This window comes from Thunnus albacares, chromosome 18, assembly GCF_914725855.1.
Source record: "Thunnus albacares chromosome 18, fThuAlb1.1, whole genome shotgun sequence".
NCBI lineage: Eukaryota > Metazoa > Chordata > Actinopteri > Scombriformes > Scombridae > Thunnus > Thunnus albacares.
The window spans coordinates 7065546-7088147 of record NC_058123.1 but is presented as its reverse complement, the minus strand read 5'-3'; the positions used below and the strand labels follow the sequence as shown (position 1 = coordinate 7088147).

At 39.4% G+C, this 22602-nt stretch overlaps 1 long non-coding RNA gene across 1 annotated transcript; it reads left to right on the top strand.

Moving 5' to 3' along the window:
• Window positions 1-803: 803 nt before the first annotated feature.
• Window positions 804-17315, top strand: LOC122968870. Its single transcript, XR_006398904.1, has 3 exons — window positions 804-1780; window positions 15207-15235; window positions 15855-17315. It is a non-coding gene; the product is annotated as an uncharacterized LOC122968870 (long non-coding RNA).
• Window positions 17316-22602: the final 5287 nt, after the last annotated feature.

The following is a 22602-nucleotide window of genomic DNA, read 5'->3' as shown; positions in this document are numbered from 1 at the left end:
TGTAAACAAAAAACTGAAAATGTATAAGCTTCGTCGAAGTAAAGCCGTTGTATTGGATGGCATAAGATTGCACAGGTGTTCCTAATAAAGTGCTCAGTCAGTGTACATACTGTAGATAGAGTCTTGCACATAATTTCATGGTACTATTTTCTATGCAAGACTTATTTAGTGACTCAGATTTACTTAAAGCTGCATTAGATGATTCTGTTGGCTCTGTATCCAGCTCTGTAGTTGCTAAATGCTCCGTTATAAACTACACATTTCATATTTAATCCATTATATTTAAAGATATTTTGTAAATACTTGTTGAGTACCACCAAGCATGCCTGTGTATTTTAAGCAATGCTTGGATAGAAAACGTTAAAAACACAAGTTTATTACAACTTGGGTCTTATTTTCATAGCTTTGGCCATTTCTATCTGTTATGATAAGATGGTAATAACCAAAGTAAAGTCCTATAAAGCAAGAAATAAAAGATGAAACAATCACAGGTTATAAACAAGCTAAGAGGATAGCCAGATTATCTGAACCACTTTATTTGGTGAAACTAAAAACGAGCATCTGAATTGTCTGTAATGACCACCCACTGCACAGGAAAACTACAGTAAGTAAAGGTCAAAGTTGAACCATGAAGTCAGTAAACTGTGATGGATGTTTACAGCAGACAGGATGAGTCATAATTTTACTTTTTCTTCCAAATAAATTTGACTTATCTGGGGAGGTTTGTTTAAAACCTGTAACATAGTTTGACTGGTTTCTTGCTCCATCGAACATCTTTTTAGAAATATCACTGTATTCCCAGACCTCAGTTTTATTATTACTGATAGGGATGATGGTTAAAACTCCAAATCTTAAAACCAAATTGTAATAGGACTAATCATTGGGGAGAAAAAATGTTGTATCTTCCTACCAGCTTTTATTTGAAGCTTTTACTCTACCTGAAAAATTTTGAAAAGAGCAAGAACATGAACACTTTCAGGATATTTCAGTCCGACTGACATTTTAGATGTTTACATGATCATGTATGTGAATATTTATGTTTGCAGATACTGTATGTTGATAACTATGTGTATATATAAATATATATATTTACAGGAGTTACAAACAGTAGAAGTCTGTCTAAAGTAAAGTTAGGAAAGAAACAGTATTCACAACACTGGGTGTCAGATATGTTTAAGATCAATCTTTTGGTACTTTACTTGAGGTTTAGTTGAAACTCTCACAGGATTCACCACTCCTCTAGTAATTTAATTTTTGGCAGGGTTGAAAAGCCTGCACCAGCACTGAATGTCTCCATTAATATCCATGATACTGAAGTTATTCAATGTGGATTAGCAGCCCTTAAATCAGGTTTTTTTTTTTTTTTTGCAATGTGTCACAGAAGAAGCTGTTGAGTGAATGATATCCTCACTCCATTTAATTAATTGTTTCAGAGAGGTCTTTAACCTTATTATTCACTGAAATAACAATAAAAAGAACATCCTCCAGTGAAAACACAAGCTCAGCCACTCCCCAACTCGCCCGGCAGCCGTGGTCAACATGTGGCCCGCTGTCAAAACACGGCATGCATGTCAGCGCAGAGGTCAGGGCTGGGCGAAGAGGAACTGGCACTCCTCACCCGCTCTGGGCGGGGGAGGAAAGTGGGAGGTTTATGACTGACAGAACCCGCAGAGAGAGAGTCGATCAGTCACGGAGCGGCCGGCCTTGGCAGAGGGGAAGAACACCCTGGCCGCACCACCGCCAGCTAAGTATTACTGGACTGTGAGCGGAAAATCCAAAGGTTAGAGGAATGTTTGCTGCTTTTTTCCCTTCACCACACACTCTTCTTTTCAACAACAACAGAAATAGAGCTACCACAGCAGAGGAGGGAGTATTAAGATCCTTTACTTGAGTAAAAGTACTAATACAAATGTAAACACTGCAATCAAAGTAAAAGCCCTTCATTCAAAATCATTCCTAAGTAAGAGTATGTAAATATTATGTACTTGAAGTATCAAAAGTAACAAGCTAGCAGCTCTGTGAGGCTGCACTAAGAGACAGCAATGTTTTGAGCTAAATGCTAACGTCAGCAGGCTAACGTGCTCACAATCATAGTGATAGCATGTTGATGTTTAGCAGGTATAATGTTTACCTTGCTCACCATCTTAGCTTAGCATGTTAACATTTGCTAATTAGCACTAAACACTAAGTACACTGAGGCTGATGGGAATGTTATTTGTTTTGCAGGTAGGTAGGTAAATCAAAATATTGGACAAGTACAAATTTTTGACCTGTTGATGACACTTGAGCAAAAAAAATCTAAGTCATTAGGATTCATCATCAGGGGATCATAAATGTGTACAAACATTTGTGCCAATCTATCGTGTAGGTGTCGAGATATTGACTGAATAAGTGACAACTTTGACCTGATGGTGGCACTAGAGGAAAGGTCAGAAGATCACCAAAGTCATAGCAATTCATTCTCTAGGGACCATTAATATTTATAGAAAATTTCATGACAATCCATCCAATAGGTGTTGAGAAATTTCAATCTGGACCAAAGTGGTGGACCAACAGACAGACCAACATTGTCATCTGTAGAGCCATGCTGCTAGCGTGGCTAAAAATAATGTATATTCTGCATAAAAATGGCCCCTGTGACTTATAATTATTATATATTACATTAATAGATTGTTAATACTGATGCAACAATGCATAAGCAGCATTTACCTGCGAGGTGGAGTTAGTTTTATCTACTTTTTATACAGTTAGGTAGTTTAGCCAAGTGATTCCCAAGAGGTCGGACCTCACAACCTGTCAGATAAATCTGAGGGGTTGTCAGATGATTAATGGGGTGCAGAGAAGAACAAACAGTTCTGCTAAACCAAAGTTGCATTCATTTTTTTTGGACTCGTCTCTAAACTTTGCTTTTTTTGTAAAATATTGGAAAATTTTTGGCTCAAACAATTATATAATATAAATAAAAGCAGGGAAATGTCACTTTGGGGAAACTGCTAACAACTCAGACATCTAAAAGTAACAAGTACATGCTGCTTTTTGTCACAAGTCAAAAAAGGGAGCGACTAGTATAATCTTTAACTATGTGATATATTTTATAAATGTATCCAATATTTTTTTATGTAAAATATTAATCAGAAGAGTAACTAGTAACCTCAGCTGTCAGATATCTGTAGTGGAGTATATAAAGTAGTATAAAATGGAAATACTCAAGTAAAGTACAAGTAAATGTACTTAGTTACTTTCCACCATTGTACCAAAGAAAAAAAAGGAAGAGACAGAGTAAGTTTTTGGGGACTGGAGGGGGGTCGGACATCCAGATGCCCAAAATGAATAAACGACAGACAGACCTCGTTGAAATAAGCTGTAGGAGACGTGTGTTTTCTGTTCACATGTGGATTTCTGTGCGCGTGTGTGTGTGTGTGGCCACGTTTGTGTCTGTGCGACTTTGCTTGCATGCATGTGTGTGTGTGTGTGTGTGTGTGTCGGTATGTGTGTGTGTGTGTGTGTGTGTGTGCTTCCAAATGATTTATGGGGCCTGTCTTCCTCTGCCAGCAGTTTGTCTCTTCTAGCATGGAGGATGAATGGCCCACTGTCAGCCCTGCCTCAACCTCCTCTGCTGCTCTCTCAAATTACCTTTCTTCCTCTCTGTCCTCCCTTCTTTTTACATCTGCGCTATCTTATCTCCCCACACGCTCTTCCTCTGCATGCACCTTGTCATCCCCAGTTCCTTTTATCCCGGGCCCGTCCTCTCCTCCTCTGCTCACTTAGTTGATTTGATCCTTACTTCCCTTGTTTCGTGAACCCGCCCCTCCACTGCTCCTCTCCATCTGTCACAGCGGAGAGCGATCGCCTGTGTGGATCTGACATGTGCTTTGACCAAATCCCGACCTCTAATCTGATCTCTGATATCAGGGACACTTCATTCCAACGCGAGTCTGTGTCCGTATCTGCTTTTCATATCCCGTCTAGTGTTTCAGTAGAGTAGATGTTGTGTTTGCTGTAAGCTGACAGAGCTGAGAGCAAACTGACACCAGACACATGAAGGATGATTCTACTTAACTTCAACTTAACTTAAAAGTGTTTTGTTATTGTCGAGTTTTGAATGATTCATATTGTTCAAAAAAACGATTCACTCACTGTTCAAGATTAAGGCTTGTCAACCCTTTCTCCTAGATATTACATTTATATACTTTAAAATGGCAACAGCACATATGTTTTGCAGAAAATGTCATACTTTTAATGTTTTCTCTCAATCTGTAAAAATGTTGATATTATATGAGTTTTTTCCTGCAAAAATATCCCATATAAAGGTACTATTAATAAGCTTTTTTATGTTTCCAGCAGTACTTTAAGGTTATAGAAAGATCGTCTTGATTTAATACAGAAAAGTAAGTAATGACATGTTTATTAACATTTAAACACAACCACAATCTTTCACTAATGTTAACCAAAGTGCTTGTGTTGCCTAAAGCTAACCACATGCAAAACTCTGAATGTGAACCCGAGTCTCTGATGCCCGAGTCCTGCTTTTTGCACGTTCGCCATCCACCGCGACCACCTCCCTTTGATATCAGTGCAACACATTGTAACTGGGACACTGGTTTAGTGGTATATCAACGTAATTTGAGGCCTTTCTCTACAATTTAATCATCGTCAACAAATCCTGTGAAGATACCAAAACCAACTATCTGTCTCTCACTACTTTCAGACTTCCCAACTGTGTCTCTGTCACTTATCCACAAGCCCATTTGACCTAAAGACTTAAATCTATTTTTAAAAAATAACAGCTCACAAATGTAATATGTAACCTCCTAAAATAGCTGGGCACTGTCATTTTTAGCAACCATTACTCGAACTGGAGTAAATAGTGCATTTGTTTGGGACTATTTTCAGCTGCGGATTAATACATATCTGATTCTCCAGTGAGTATTTATGGCATTGTGGGAGTATGTGGATGTATTTAGGATTGACTCAAAATAACCTACAATGTGCGTTTTCATTCAGTGAAGCTGTGCAACAGCGTGGCCCATTAATGTGGGTTTTATAGCTTTTGGCAAATAATGGAGCTCTATAGCAAAGAGGAAGAAGCTTTATCATGCTTTGGCTTAACAGGCAACTCATTGTTGGTCTTTTCAAGGGATTTTTTCATAATAAGTAACATACAGAATATTACCTTTAAAGGATTACTCCAATATTCTGGGAAATATGTGCTGGTTTGCTATATTAACCAAAGTCAGACAAGAAGATTAAAATCTGTTTCATCTCTTTGTGTCCATTTCCAGAGAGGCCCAGTCAGGATGTGCGTAGTAGGGGTGTGTCTGAATACATAATACATTATTCGGCAAAGCACAAATAGTGGGTTTTATATGAATATTTGTTTCATACAAATATTTTAAAAATGATTTGTTTTTAGGAAGAAAAAACCCCCAAAACATGTCAAATACCAGTTTGCAGGTTGGTTACATCGTTATCTCAGTCTCTCTCCTCTGCTCCACTGTTACATCTATCAGGGGTAAGTCCCAACGGACTCTCCATAACCTGTTGTTCCCCTTCTCCTTTCCACAAAGATAGGTTGTAAAAAATAGGCAATAAATGAAAAGTGCAAAGCAAGAATCACCTTTGAAGTTCTTCTACATGTTACATGATGTGCTGTCTCTGTGTTATTGGTGTATAAATAGGTAGAAGTCTGTCTGCAATGAGTCAATGAGTAAAGTTTTAGCGCAGTCGTCTATGATCTGGGAGACTCAAGTTTGAGACCCGATGTGGGGACCTCCTTCATAAGGTAGTTTATTCATGAACACTGATTGTAACACTTTAATTTTCTAAAATTAAAAGCGTAATAAATACAAAAACAGGATTTTTAAGCCTCTTTCCACTTTTATTCAAATACAAATACAAATACAAATAATTTTGCCGCCTCAACAAATACAGATACAAATACAAATACTGGGCTCTCTGCACATCCCTAGTGCGTAGCCTAGCTTAGCATAAAGACTGGAATCAAACTGTGGTTCATGACAATCTCCGTTTTATTTTTGTTATTCCAGCCGTTGTTTCGATTGATTATGATAACTTTGTGTTCACCAAGGCAATTGCTCCGTCCAACATTTTCCTTTAAATACTACTGAGTCCATTGGTTCAAGTCCATTTTTTGTCTGTAACGTGTCATAATTATCATGACCAATGTCCAAAATAATTAGTGATTTTAAAATCAACTATACACAAAGTACAGCAAATATTTCATATATATTTCATATGTACAAAATTCTTGACTGGCATTGTACATATATCCTGTCTAACAATGGTGTAGTGGCTGTTTTACCCTGTTTCAAGATCTTAGGCCACTTAATCTGCAAAAAATATCTTAGTTTTGACTCATGTTCCACTGAATTAAATCCAATTTTCTTGTCAAACCCAATGTACTCACAATTCCTCAGGAAGCAAGGAAAAAGCTGAATGAAAATGTATTTGAAGTTACATGAAGCCTGGCACGTTACCAACCGGATGTTGTATTCCTAAACTGTAACACACGTTACCACCTGCTATCTCATGTACACATTAAACAGGTTATACTCAGTCAAAAACTTGTTTCAACTGGAACTTATTTTGCAAATTCCTCCACATCTACAGCATGTTTTTAGGGCATTTTTTTTGCATAATCGCATTAAAACTACCATATGGCATTATCCACTGTCGCAAACAACAAATATATAATAACATCCACCTGTAATCCCTTTCAACATACACTTGGACTGTACATAAACTGTTGCATGGATTTAAACAGTGAATAGAACATATATAGCATGTGATTAAAACTGACATAATTTACCAAACACCAATATGTTCCTCTTATGGCTCTTAGAAATAGACTAGAAGATTGACATGAACCTTTCTCTCCGCAGGTTATATTTACAGAATATTCTAAAAGAAATTAAGTCAACATGTGAGTATTTGACTTGTCTACCTTGCAATCATCTTGTGAATAATCAGAAAAGTTGATGTAGGCAAATCCATTTGACACACTTAATGACTGGATTGTACAGCAGGTGCAGAAGGCATGAGAACATATTGTATCTTCACAGACTGTGTTTGAAGGAGTACATAAAAAGATTTTTAAGCACACACACACACACACACACACACACACACAATTTATGGTTTTATAAATAAACACAGACTGATGGAGTGATTTATGATCAGTTAGCTGCCTGTTCCCAGTTCTCTGAACTGAGAAGCTGAAGATCTAGTTCTTAGATTCAGCTGAGAGAGCAGTTTTGACAGTTTCTCACTTCAGTTGCCCAACAACTGGTTTTGATTAATCTCGGTTTGACTTGCTTTTCCCCCCCGAAGAAACTGAGCTTGTTTGGGGAGCACTGCAGGGCTTGTGTCTTAATCAACATAATTAAATTTCGGAGAAAGAAGACGGATAGAAAGGTGAAACAAGATTTATTAGAGAGAAGAAAAATTAATGTTGGATGAGTTTGGGTGAGTAGAGGCAGGAGCCTGAAAACTGGCAAAGGATGAAGAACTTTTAGTTACAGCAGGAACACAAAGTTCAAGAACAGTAAAGCACGAAATGATTTAGAAAGGAAAAAAGGTATTTAAACAGGTAATACAAAGGAAAAAAATGAGAGTAAATAAGCAAAAACAAGGCTTGAAGTTTGCCAACACATGAAAACACAAATAGACACACAGAAACATGCACATGTATGTACTACACTATGCAAAAGTTTAAACAAGCATGAAATGGCTGCAGACATGTAAGACAGACATTTGGCCTCATGTAAGAACCAGTCGTGCAAACAGATTCATTCTTAAGAGGCACATACGAGTTAATTAAAAAGATTTGTGGCATTCATCGACTTTCTCATACTTAGAATTACTAAGTTTATGAGTTCAGACCTGTCGTACGGGTCTTATAACGTCTTAATCTGAAAGACTACATGAATGAATGACATGAAATATATAACTAAAACAAAATGAAAATGATAAATTAATATTCTATTCACCATATTATCATCATCATGGCTGCCAGTTTATTGCAAGTTTGTTTTTAGATGTGATGATCTCTGTCCAGTATCATGTTCTGTACCTAACAGTGTAACATACACACCTACTGGAGGCTATAGATCTAACTTTCTGTCACAATACTGATCTGATAACACATTATTGGCAGCTGGATTCATATTTTTTTAATTGTTTCAGGTCCTCTACCACGGACACTCCTACATTTGTTATGTTTTTGTCTGCTGATCGCTGAAAGCAGGGCTTTAAGCTCCATGGTGTGAAATTCTTGTTTTTACTCTTTGGAGACATTAAACCAAAGATATCAACTTATATGGACATTTTAGGGGCGTTGGTCAACTCTCACTAACATGTACCTCCTCATGAGAGTTTTAGGATAAGTATATGAAAATGTTCTTGCATGAGGCCCAATCAGGTTTTGTTTTTTTTTTGTTTGTAAATCTTAGTAGAGACATTTTTGTTCAAATATGGAGGTAGGAGTGTAATACCTCCGAACAGCGCTACACTGTGCACCTTCAGTACCATTAGCAGCACTAATATGCCAAAAGCCTGAAGAATAACGTCTTCTAATGTCATTAATTGTGCTGTCATTATCATAATTTAACATCCTGCTCTTCCCTCTCCATCTTTATCACTGTCTTTGCTGTACGGCCATTAATCAGACCGAAAGAAGGAGGAGGGAGAAAGGCAGGCGGGCAGACAAATGAAATCAAAAAAATGACCTCTCTATCAATCCCATTTCCAACACATTAGATAGGAAGCACTTTTTCTTCCACTCCTCTCTACCTCCCTTTAGTGCTGCCTTCCTATGCTAATGGTAGATATACAGTGACATGGTAATGATCTGGCCACGGCTGCAGAGCGCAAGCTGTATTGATCAGCGGCTGATTTATTGCAGGTTACGGGCTGATTATTGGGCCATTAATCAGTCTAGGATTACCCTATCAATAAAACTGCTCAGGTTTGTTTGTAAAGTGCTTGCCATGGCGCGGGGAAGGGCAGTGCATGTTCAAGCCCCAGTGACACACTGCTACTATTTCAACTCAAAGATTAGCTATTTAAAGAGAAATATTCACTGAATGTTTATACTGGCTAGAAGCGCTGTGTTGTGAAAATAAAGAGGTCAATCACTCAACCAATGCAGCTTTCTGCTATTTGTTAAGATGTAAAAGTGCTCTTTATTTTTTTTTTAACTGGGACGTCATGAAGTGAGGGTTCACAATGTTCATTAATCCTTGTTATCAGGACATTTTTAAGTCACGCCCTCTCTTTTTCTTGCACATCAGGTGCCAAAGATCACATGAGCATCGTCTCTTTCTGTAAATGTCCAGTCATGTCTGAATGAAGCCGTAAGGAATATTAACGTAAAAGGTCACCAATGTCAAGCCAGCAATGTAAAGTAGTACATGTCTTTAAAGGGCTAATGACTTGGTTGGACGTTGTGCTATAATGCTGGGTCAATAAGTAGTCCTACCTAAATGACTAAATAGGCCATCTGTCATTAGCTCCAGAAATGGCACGAGAGCGTTGATTGACCTCGTGACCCGACCAGCAGGACAAAACTGTTTGTTACAGCATTTCCACAAATAGTGACCGGGGCCTTTTATATACCTTAACTGCAGAGTGAAGCAGACTAGAGAGAGGCCTTTTTTTCTAATTCCCTCTCTTTGATAAGTATATTTGCTCATATTTTTAGTACAAAGCCTCCTTGTTTTCTGATCTGCTTCTGTTCGCTCTGTTAAATTTTTGTTAGTGCATTACCAGTAATCCACTCTGATGTGTGGAACAATAATTCTAGCGCCTGAGTTCCACCTGAAACATTTTGGCAGTGCACTGTTTAGCTGTAGATTGCAGATAGCATGCTGATGGATGTAGGCTAATATTAAAATATGCTCAATGGCGTCTCCTCTGTCCCCCTCCCCTCTCTGTGATGGTCAGCTTTGACTGAAAATGGCATGTATGTTGTTGAATTTATTAAATTAAAGCAGTCGAAATGTAGCCTACATTAGAGCGCGCCGCACATACTCATAGAACTGGAGTTATATCCAGGTAACTACTATGTAACTGGCATGTACATTATATAACAGGCACCAGGAGTTTATCCACCCTTGCTTTTTGCCTGTCCTGTTTTTGGGGCCGTACTTTATTTGTTCCAGTCAACAACACCCCCGGCCATTATTAGAGACCTGGCTTTTAATTGAATGCGGTACCCATATTCCCATTACAAACACAAATCATGTGAGTGTTTTCTAATCTGCCGACTTTATGGTTAAGATTTGGTTAAATTTGGACAGAAAAACTATTTGATTAATGTCAGAGAATAATTGTGGTCATATAAGATACATTGGTTGGACCGTTTTAGAACATGTAGCATATTAAGTTCTTAATCTGGACACATGAAGTGTATAAAGCTGCTGAAAGCACACTCTGTACATTAACTTTAGCAGAATAACTGAATAGGCCCGTTTAACGACATTTTGACATTGCTGGAACACCCAGGAAGGACGTCCAGCTGATGGCTAAGTAACGTTCAAACAACAGTCATTAAACGTCTCCATGTTTGCTGGGACACTGGTAGAACTGCAGACTCATAGCCTTTTTTGACACTATGGCTAGCAGCGAGTTAGCATGACTAGCATTGTTAGCATAGCCGTGCTGTGTCTAGCACATAGACTGTATTAAAATAAAGTGTACCTATGGTGTTTCTGTATTAACAGCGCCATGTTGGGCAGGTGACAGGTGCGTTTGTGTGCTCTTAAAGACGTCATAGTGGATATGAAGTCACATAGCTGACGGACTGCTAGCATAGAATGCTAATCCTATATAAACACATAGATAAGACCATATGTTTACATATGGTCTCTCTGTACACACAGTACTTATTACTTTGTTATTAAAGAGAGATTATATGTAAACATATGGATGAGACTATATGTTTACAGACATCCATAGATAAAAACAGATGAAAGAGCAGCTGGTAAAGGGGCGAAAATTAGCGTGTCCTCCCAGGTGTCATCTTTCCATCACTGCCGATCAGAGCTGGAGCCGATAAATACCCGTGACTACTGCAGAGTCATTTGACCCGGGAATGAATGCCGATTGTACCCTTTCCCACTGAAGACAAAAGCCAGATGTTAGTGGGTGTTAGTGGGTTTTTGGTCCAGTGTTAAAGGGGCTTCAGGTACTCGTAGCCATCCATCCCAACAGCCTACCTATGAGGTTACACTTCACTATGACATCAGACTACTTCTGCCTTTGCTTCAGACAGACAATGGTCCAAATTTACACAACCACAAGATGTTGCTTATCCCAAAAAAATGTTAATTTATGTCTTTTAAGTCTTGCCAATGCTGTCATTTGTCTAATGAATCGGTATGGATTGTTTTCATCCCATACACTCACTATTATCTCTTTTTTGGCCAATAAAAATAAAAATAATTGATACAATGGTATTAATGGTTGATAAAACATTTGTCAATGCTTAATAGATTAATTAGATAATTAGACAAGTCATTAATAAGACATTCTGGGTCTCCAGTTTGTGAAAAATCCCTTTTGTTATAATTATAATAATGCTGCTATAAATGTTGGTAATATGTTAATAAAGGTTTGATAAATTGTTGTAGGTTTTGTCCAGATATTAAGTGGTCATAATGTCCAATCAGTCAAAGGGATTTTTCACAGCGTGGCGGCCCAACAGTTCTTCTTATTTATGACATCATTATTAGTAGTAGTCATTAGTTGGAACTTAAAAATGCTTTACAAGGGTTGTCTTATTAAAAAGTGGTTCCACATAATCAAAAACAGGCTATATACAAAAATACATTTACATTAAGTCAATTACCTCAACTAAAGTGTTGTTCGAAAGAAACAGAGCAAGCGTTCAATGAGAACATTGAAAAAAACATGAGGAAGAGAGCCTTTATATGCTGCACATGCCTCAAACCAAGCTCTTTGTCACTATCAAAAATACAAAATAAGAAAAAAGCCAGTGCCATGAATGTAATTCACAACCGTAATCTCCTTCCTTAAATTAGCAGCCGGATAAAAAGATACTGCTGCTGTTAGCCTGCCAACAGCTTTACAACGTGCCATAAAGCAGGCGAGTGTGTGTGTGTGTGTGTGTGTGTGAGGGGGGGGGGGGGGGGTGTTCTGTGGCGTTGCTTAACCTCCACCAGAAACCACATTCACTAACTTACCTGGAACACAACTTTTACAACAGCTAGCAAATTGAGAATAGTGATTTTCCTATAAAGGCCCTCAAGAACAGGGGAGCCGGGATCCAGCGAGTTTAATGAGAAGGTTTGATGGCTATCCCTGTCAAACAGACTGACTTCCCTGCCAAACACTGTTCTCTCTTTTTATTTGTGAGTGTGTGCGAGTAACTGATTAAACATCCCAGAACCTCTCGGACGCGCTGCCAGCGGTCCCCTAGCTGCCTTCGATTGCCACGGTCGTAAAACCTGACTTGACAGTGGTCTCGTAAAGCAGACATAATGCTGTCGTAAACATGTCACGACACCTGTCATAAACATTAATGACTGTTTATGAGTGAGGATGATGAATTGGGAGTGCTCTGGCTTTTCTGGAAGACTTTCAGCACGTTGCGGCTGGAGAAACACAAAGCCGTGTGATGATCCGCACTTTGGCAAGCAACTCAAAACAACTCTGTGCTTAGCAGGATTCAGTCCAACGAAAAAGTCAAAGCAAAGTCATCAAGTTCAGAACCGAGCAGTTGTTATGTGATGTATGTTTCAATTCAATAATTAATAATAATGCTCATTCTCACTAATCTCACAATCTCCCCTGTCACTAAATATTGACAAACTGAACATGCCAAACATTTCATCATCAGTTTTTGCTAGGTCAAGCTTCTTTGCATAACAAAGTGGCAGACAGCATGTGTGCGGCTGATGGAAACTTGTAACTGCAAAATCACATGCTTGGCGCTCAGCACGCCGCAGAGGAACAGATAGCTGTAATCCCATTTTCCCACCAGGCGGTCCAGCATGCCAGTCTGCGATACTTAGAGATAAACATCGCCGTGCACTCTGCGTGACCCGGCACACACCTGCTGAGACAGGCTCTATCATATACACACACACACACATAAACACACATGCAGGTGCAAAGACAGCTTTATGCGCTTTTTCAAGGTTTGAATTATGGTATATGGCGTGACAGTTTGTATTTAAGTGATGTCAGCAGATCCAATAAGGCTATGTGGAACAGATGTATGTGAGCTTTATATACTTTGTGTGCTGTGCTGTCAGACATCCCTGAGGGGACAGTGTAAGACAAATGTGTTGGTAATTTACAAGTGTGCTTAAATACCCATTATTCTTTCCTCTGCGAGCTCTCTCAGGATCCGCTGGGCTCATTTATCATAAGCTACACAGAGGCATACACACACATAAAGGCAGGAAGAAAAATGAGGAGCCGCGCCAGAGTTGTTGCTTTTAGGATTGCGTCAGTGCAGCAGCGTTAAAGGATAATTACAACTTATCATGACTTTTTTGTCTTATTTTTGGTAGTTAGCCATCATCGCTATCTGTTATGATACACTTAGATCTGTTAACACGGTGACTGTGCTACAAAAAAAAGTTTGACATGGAAAGAAACTAGAAACTAGGGCTGTCGATCCAATGAAATATTTTATCGAGATTAATCGCATGACTGTCCGTCGCAATTAATGGCACATTTTTTTATCTGTTCAAAATTTACCTTAAAAGGGACATTAATATATCAACATCGGAGTGGAAAAGATATGCTTGCTTTATGCAAATGTTTCATTTATTGTTGGAAATCAATTAGCAGCACAAGACAATGACAAAGACTGTCAGAAACCCTCTCAGGTGCAGCGTTTAGCTTTTTCAAAATATGCTCAAATCATAACTTATGGCAAACTCAAGCTCAACAGGCAACAGATGGGCACATTGGCCAGCTAAATTTTCCATTACTTCAGTACTGATTTAAGATCACTCCCTGGATCCTTCACTTCAAAAGCAGATCACACAATGTAATTGTGTCCAACCTCACATGGAAAAAATAAAGACTCACAAAAACATCCCCTTGTGCTATGGGATAAAAACAGGATAATACAAAATAAACTAAACAATAAAAAAATTGAGCAGGAAACAGTGGAAAGTGAGTATAAGAAAGAAAATTACTTTCACTCTTTGGTCATCATACAGGTTGTGCGTTTCAAGTTCAGTCGTTGGATGTGATCTGAATTATTTCCTGCAGACTCGTCCTCCACAATGTTAACTGGCTTAAAAGCTGTAGCTGCACGTTTAGCTAATGCTGTTGAAAGCTTGCTGCTTGTAGGTTTGTCCAAGGTTTCCCTCACACACCATCAAGTGTGGCTTTCTGCAAGCAGGATGGTTCAGGGCTAACGAGGCTGCCTGCATTAGCATTAGCTGTTTGCTTCGCTAGCAAATGGTATTTAAGTCTAGTTGTGGAAACTCAGTTCACATCAGCAGTAACCGCAAATAACTTTGGTGTTGACAGACCCATCTGACAGGGCTTAAAGCTGAACTTGTCATTCAGAATATCATTTTCTTTATCCATTGTTCTTTGCTAGTTGTTATCCGACAAAACAGAACCTTCTTCTTCTCGTTTTACAGCGATTGGCAACCAGTTTATTGGTGCATAACTGCCACCTTCTGCTCCGGATTGTGGACCAGACAATAGACTTACAATCTAAGTCCCCATAACAGAAACTGCGTTGATGGCGTCAAGCGCATTATTATCGCATTAAGTTTGACAGCCCTACAGGAAACAGAAGCGGTCAGACATCAGACTGGTTGTAAACAAGTTTAGCCAGATTATCTAAACCACTTAAGGGTAAAACGGAAAGAGAGCACGTTTGAATTGTCGGAAAACAATCCCTAATTGCACAGGAAACCTGTGTGTACACAACTACATCATGTACGGGAGGCAAGGCATAGGTTTGGTTTCAGCAATGTAGGGGCCACAGTGCTGTTTCCTGTATTGATATACGAACAGCCAAATAACCAGGGCTGTCCCCAGCTCAGTCGACTCAGTCAGCACTTTAGACCGATGCATTGACTCAGAGAGGGAATATGTCTCTATATTTATCTCGTTACATGTATTTTGTTCTTATAGGCCTACGTATTTAACAACATTACATCATTAATGTGTTTCTTTCTTCAATACAGGCTCCTACGAGAAAGGAGGAGGACCGCAGGTACAGTAAAATAAAAAGCGCCCCGCTCTTCCCTCACACACACGAGTCTCATGTTTTACCTGTAAGACTCGTTTAACGCCGCATTTAACACTGGAGCTGAGAGCTCAGAGCAGGAAACACAATCGCTCTGCGTCGCTCTGTCCTCCGTCGTTTCCATCATCCTCTGTGTTTCCATCACAGTTACATATTTAGGTCATTTAGAGACAAGAATCTGTAAAACTTTACAGCCTGTCATGCCGTCACCCTGCGTTACTCTGTGTATAATGTGCCAAAAAAAAGCAGTGATTCGACTGAAAAAAGTCGTCTCCATTGACTTTTAGGAGGAAGCCCTGCAAATAACATGACATCACTGGTTCAAATCATGCTTTCCGTAATAATGGTAGTATAAAAACAATGAAATGCTGGGCTGTGTAAATGCTGCATTAGTAGTACACTAACCCTGTAATATAAAGTTGCTAGAGACCTGATAATTTGATAAATAGATTTTCCATCCTGACTAAAAAGGCCATTTTACTACTACAACTACTCCATTTACTACTCTGTTTCACTGATGCTCCATTCTAGCATCTTTTTAGGAGAATATGAACTTAAAATAAATATGTTTTTTTTCTATTTTTAGCCCCTAGTAATGTCTACAGTTTTCCTTTGGGGCTGCATGTGATCTCTACAGGGGGGACATGTCCGCCCCGTACCCGGTGGAATTTATGGTTGAACCACAAAAAATGGTCTGTAAGCAGTTTGGATAATAATTTTACTGCTTGTTTTTCTCTTCCAAATATGTTCAGCTATAAACTAGAGGGTTTGATCATCCGACTGCTTTCTTGCGTTATATATTTCTCAGTTCTAGTGATGTTGTGATCTCAAAGATGTCAGCAATTAACTTGATTAGTACAATGTTATTATCACTGATAGAAGTGAAGGCCAAAACCACAACTATAGTTGTAATAAATCAGAATTGTCTGTTTGTTAAGCTCCAGACCCCCTTAGTTACTGTTCATATGCCCATAAAACTTGCCATTATCTCATGGCACATATGCAGTTTACAGTGTTTTATTGTTTGTTTGTTTTTTACTGTTTTATGGTCTTATTTTTCTCTTATTTTACTCTTGTGAAGCACTTTGTGACCTCGCTTTGTGAAAAGTGTAACACTTGGGTTTACTAGTAGTTACTACTATACTAAAAAACGTACTTACTCGGGTAAGTTTGGAGTTGCTGGAGTTCAAACGTCCTCAAACCGATTCTAGAGCAGGACAGAGATGCTAACGTTACGGTAAACTCTGTTAGCGCCTCAGTAGCATCTCGGTTCCCACACAGTGGAAGCTCCAGTCCTGAACAGGGATTTTTCAAACATAACCTGTCCACAAAATACTATAGTTAGCTAATGGAAACAATGCTGTTACTTCTAGTGTGTGAAATACTGTGTTATAATTGGGGGGGTCCTGGTGATACCTCCAAAACATACTAGGTATACATACATCAGCAGCTAGATCCAAGTAACTATACAAGAACAAGCACGGTTGCATATTTTTAATTGGTCTGTTATTTGTTTGTTCTGTGATAGAAAGACTGCTTAAGGACTTTTTAAATTTTTTCTTCTTGGAGATAAATAAAGGACTTTTATTGTGTAAATAGTGTGAATTAGTTCATGTTCACATTTTTTATTGGACGTTTAAATATGCAGAGGTGGAGAAAATTGCACCCAAATGCCGTAAATGCTTTGTTTTTTTATTGTGTTATAAAAATGATTGTTAAATAAAAATAAACCTTAATGTGTAGAGAAAATAATTAGGCCCGTTGTTGAAACTGCCCTAAAATTTCATTTTGATATTTTCTGGGGGTTCATGCTGTCAATTAAGGGGTCCCAGACCCCCCGAGACCCCCTGTATTTCACACACTGGTTACTTCTGTACTAGAAGCCTTTGTTCCACCAGCTTCTGTAACTCAGAGCAATCTCTCATCATTACTTTCATCTGTCTTTGAGAAAAAAAAAGAAGTATGTTCCAGGGGTTTGCTTTCCATATTTTGAAGTTCCACATTAAAGAAAAGGTTCAAAATGTCTCAAGTGTGTCTTAAAACAACAGTCAGGGGCCCGTATGAACAGTGAAAGAACTTTTCCTCGCTCTAATCACTCCTCCTGTTCATACTGGCCATTAAAAGATCCCCTTCAAATGTGCTTTCAGTGGAAGTGATGGGGGCCAAAATCCACAGTGTGTCCACACGGTCGTGTCGTGCAAAAGTTTATCTGAAGCTTATATGAGGCTTCAGCAGTCTGAGTTAGTCATATCAAGTGGATATCTGACACATTTACAGTCTTCTTGGCATCAAATTCCCTCTTTGTGCTTCCTCGGACAGTGTTTCCCCGCTGAGCTGCGGTGGAACTCTTAATATGTGACTTTATTAAGTTTGAATATTTTCCCAATATTCCCAATATTTGGATCAATTTATCCAAATAGTGCAGTATTTGGAAATTATCTTTTTAACTTTTTTCTGAGCTGTAGGGAGCCACAGGCCAGGTGAGACCAGCTGCTAGCAGCCTGAATCCTGAGATGATCGGCCGGTCAACGTCCGTCATCATCATACCAGAGAGAACATAATCTGCTGAACTGATCTCTGCAATCCCTTTGGTAATTTTACCGCTGGCTCTAATGTATCTGTAGCATTTACATGATGGTATATGATATAATTCCGTTTTGGAAGATACATTTTGCTCTCACAGAGTTGAATTTGCCAACTTCAAACTCTCAAATATGCATGTCCAAACATGTCTTGAGAAAAGGCCGGTAGAGAAATCCAAAGCTTGACAGGCCCTGCTGTGCATAGCTACGGTTGCTAAGCTATGATCGGACAATCACTGGCTCGGAGGGGGGGGGGGGGGGGGGGGGGTTAGCAAACACTTAATTGACCTTTAAATAAGACAGTGAGGCTTTTATTTCATCCAGTTGTCTTTCTTGTCTCTCTTCAGTCATAAAAACTTTTATTCAATAATCCCCACCACTGCCAAGGAAACGCCCTCCATTGTGTTCGGTCGGAGTTGTCATTGTGCGGTAACCAAAGTGAAATGTATGATGGCGTGACAATGTGGCAACACAAAACACTCGCTAGCACATCAGTCAGCGCTGCGTGTAGGGATGACGCTGTTTATGGCAAGGTTACAGTAAATCACACGGTGACAGTTTAATCCCGAGGAGGTTTTTTTTTTTTACAGGAAGAGAGGGAATTCAATTTCCTAGCATGCCTGAGCAAAGGTATGCTAATACAATACAGGCAAGCGTTCACAGGAAGGCTGCACAGACATGGGTGGGGAAAGAAGAGTTTGTTTTCTCTGGGGGTCTCGCACCTTTCATGCTGTTCAGAGAGATTACATTTCAAAAAAAAAAAAAAAAAAAAAAATGCCACAGACAAGACAGACAGGATAATCAATCACGTGAGCACGAGAAAACAAAAAAAAAAAAAAAAACGAACGAACTCCCGCACGCTCGTTCTGGGGTTGTCTGTCGGCTGTGTCTGTTTGAAGGAGTCATAAATCAATACTGTGTTGTCAAGAGAGGCTAACGTAAGATGGAGAGAGAGAGAAATAGAGCAGTGGTACAGTCTGCTACACGCTCTGCTACACTCTCTTTGGCTCTGAATCGGTGCCAGGCCAAGTGACAGAGGACAGATAAAGCTAGGTGATATATATTTTGTGTGTGAGTGTGTGTGTGTGTGTGTGTCCTTGTAGTCGGCCACAGTGTCAGACAGCAACCTCATTACTGTAACACAGCGGCGTTGGCTCATAGGTGACCTCATTATTCTCCTCCCCAATCTCACGGATAACAAAGTGTTGCCTGCATTTGCCGCAATTGCCCTCATGTTTTTTTTTTTTTTTTTTCTTTCTTCTCAGTCATGAATCAGCGCCACCAACGTACGTCACACTGTTTTGATAGCGTCTCTCTCTCTCTCTCTCTCTGTTTAGCTTAGTAATGATGGCGCTCGGTCTCATATTGCTCCAGTAAATCGCTCATAAAAATTCCAGGGAATGAGCGTCACAGCTCCGGGAAAACACAGGAAGATGCTGCGAAAGAACATGAGGATTATTAACCGTAATTCTGTTACCTTAACACGTTTCTTTCTTCCATAAAATCAGAATCCGTCCTGGATAAAAAAAAAAAAAAGAAAGAGAAGAAGAAGTGGATTCACCCAAATTAAAAACAGAACATGCTGTATTTCCTTGATTAATGCTAAATCGTCATGCAGATTGTTTTGGTTTTGTGTGCCCGGGGTTTTAAGATATTTCCAGAAACGGCGTCCATGTGACTCGACGCAGATCGCTGTCAACACCTTTTATACTGTGGAGCTCATTTCTTCAGAAGAAAGCAGTTCCAGGGAAAAAAAAAAACCCCAAAAACTGTCACAACAGCAATTAAAATGACAAACTTTTATTTGCTGCTAAATTTCTCATTCTTATTCAACTTTGGTGAACACAGTTTCACAATAGCAAGCTTCACTTTGAAGCCCAAAACGGAGGATTGTAACTTATTAGTTGTGTTTAATGCAACCCTCCTCTGTCAGGAGTATAAACTGCTCCATTAAAGAGAAACAGTTTGCAGACAGGTATGAGCAGCAACTTATATAAGTTAAAAAATATATCACTTACACATTACATATAACTTTACTTTCATTACTTTTTACAAAAACAACAGTATGTATGGATAAATACCACTACAGTTAAGTGAAAAAGTGTATTTCCTCATTTTTTATTTCATCATTTGGGTGAACCGGCCCTTTAAGAACATGCTAGTGAAACAGCCAAATGTTTTTTAAGACATTCAAGTGCAAAGCTCTCTGGGTAAGTACATGTTTGGGCTGTCAGGGTTGTGATGTGGACAGCTGAGAGCCGAACCGAGGATCTGCTGCTGATGACGGTGATGATAGTGCCGCTTATTGGCCTGTAACTCCACTGTCTGTTGTAATAGCAGCGCTGACAGATACAGTGCAGACCACCCACTCTCCTCTGGCCAGAACACATTCATCATACCCTTAACTTTTTTTTTTTTTTTTTTTTTTTTCCCGCTCTGATGTCTCAGCTTGAGGCAAGAAAAATATACAGAACATGCAATCCGCACGTTCCGCTCTCGAAGTGAAGGGATGTTATAGATTTGCAGGATGGCCAGAATAATAAAGTATCATGATTTCATGTATCTGGTTCGTATTGAGGAGTCGACCGCAGCGCAGCAGGCCAGAGTCGTGGTATGAAATGTGGGAAAGAGAAAGGACTTAGCATCACGCTCACTCCTCTGCTTTCCTTTTCTTTACTCTTTACTAACTCTGAATAACATTTGGGTTGCCAGACTGTGGCTCCTCCACCAAATGTGTCTTTTTAGCACTTTAGTTCAACAGGAAGTCCCCTCCGATGGACCTAAATGCTTTTATAAACAGCTTATTGACAGTAACAACTTGATGGATTACCCCAATAACACTTTATTAATGATTTACTAACGTTTATAATAGCAGGTGATTGACAGTTTAGCCGATGGCTTATTAAAACATCCTGTAACAGACGTGTCACTGGTATCTAGATAAACATAACCCTAATTAAATGCTAATTAAGGCAGGTGACATTTATTTGAAGTAAGTCAAGATAATCCAAATCATACTTGAAACAAGTATGACTAGATTTTAAACCTAATTATCAGATTATTTTACTTAGAAATACAGTTTTTGTAGTGTAGAAGTTGAGAAACTCAAGACTCACTTATAACAACATGACATTTATAACTGTAGTCTTGATGACTTAATGGAAAGTGAGCAATATGGGACCTTCCTGATGAACTGAAGTGCTAAAAAGATGACAAATTATCTATAAAGCATCACTAAATGAATAAATAAATGCCATTAATTAATGCTTATAACCTCTTGTCAGAAAGTTGTACAGTTTTTTCTATAATTTAACCTTTCTGACCTGTGTTTTTGTATCCGTACATGTCTAATAAGTGCGTTTCCATCCAACCGTTTTCATTGCATTTTGAGTGAAAACACGGAAAAATCACAAAAACCAGTATTTTAAGCTCGTCTGAGAGGAGAGAAGTTCGGTGCATCGATGGAAGTAAATTGCGACAAACTGCAAAATGGAAACAGATTTATCAAATAAATCATGACGTACATGAAGCATGTGACTTAAATGTCCAGTTATGTTTCCGCTCCGCTGAAGAGAAGAAGAGAGAGAGAGAGAGAGAGAGAGAGGAAAAAAAAGCATAAGACAAAACCATCAGATCTGTGTGGAGCAATTAGGCGACTGTAACTCTCCTAAAATTAATACGAGGGACACATATTTCATATTTCCGTCATGTTTTTTTTTACTGTTTGTGGTTTGACCTTTTTTTTTTTTTTTTTAACGACGTGATCTCGTTCCCATATTTGACTGACTTTCTTTTGCTGATAACTCGGAAATTCGGATAAGATTTGCGTTCGCTTTGGATGGAAACCTCGCTATCGTTGGGTTCGACTTTCCCACGTGATTCATCACTCGCTTGTCTTCATGAGATATTCGGGGGCCTCTGGGAGCTGCTGGACTGGCAGTAATTCAATGCACAATCCATATGTGTTTGTCAGTGGTCGCTCACCCCACCCCACCCCACCCCCCCCCCCTTCCCCTTTTGACCAGGACGCTCCCGCTCCACTGACTTAGACCCTTCAGTATTTGGATTTGAGGAGGATGTGATGTCACAGCCTCATATCAACAACAAAGCAAAGACCGCTGAATAGCTTGATTCATCTCATCTCTGGAGAGAGATTGCTGCCATGTCTGCTGCACTCCGTCTCTCATGTCTTTCATCCTCCGTCTCTCTCTCTCTCCGCCATGACAGTGATTAATGACCCTCAGCTGCCGTGTGCTTCCTCGCTGACACCCCCATCTTTCTTTTTTCTCTTCTTTTTGCGCTCTGTCTCACAAGAAGAAGGATTAAAGTGGGAGAAACTAGCCAAAAAAAACGATTGATGCCACATGTTCTCAGTGGAGGAAAAAAAAAAAAAAAAAAAAGGTGGAAAAAACCTGATATTGGTCAACATGGAGCGAAGAAGGAAATCCAGGTCGTTCCCAGGCATATAAATATGTATTTATACCTCCAGTGTCAGTGCCAGGACAAGTAGAGGAATGTCTCAGGGCTGTTTTAAGACTATGTGAGGATCAACAGGTCAGTTTCAGCACTGCATCACTCCTGATACTGTATGTCACACAGTATCAGGAGTCAGGGGTCATCAGGAGGAAAAGGAAAAGGCCTCAAGCTGAAAACACACCGCCGCTGCAGCGCCACGGCACGCTATGTGACGCGCATGGAGTGCCGTCGCCGGCGCCAATAGGAAGTGTCGCGCTGCATGTCAGCATGTCAACA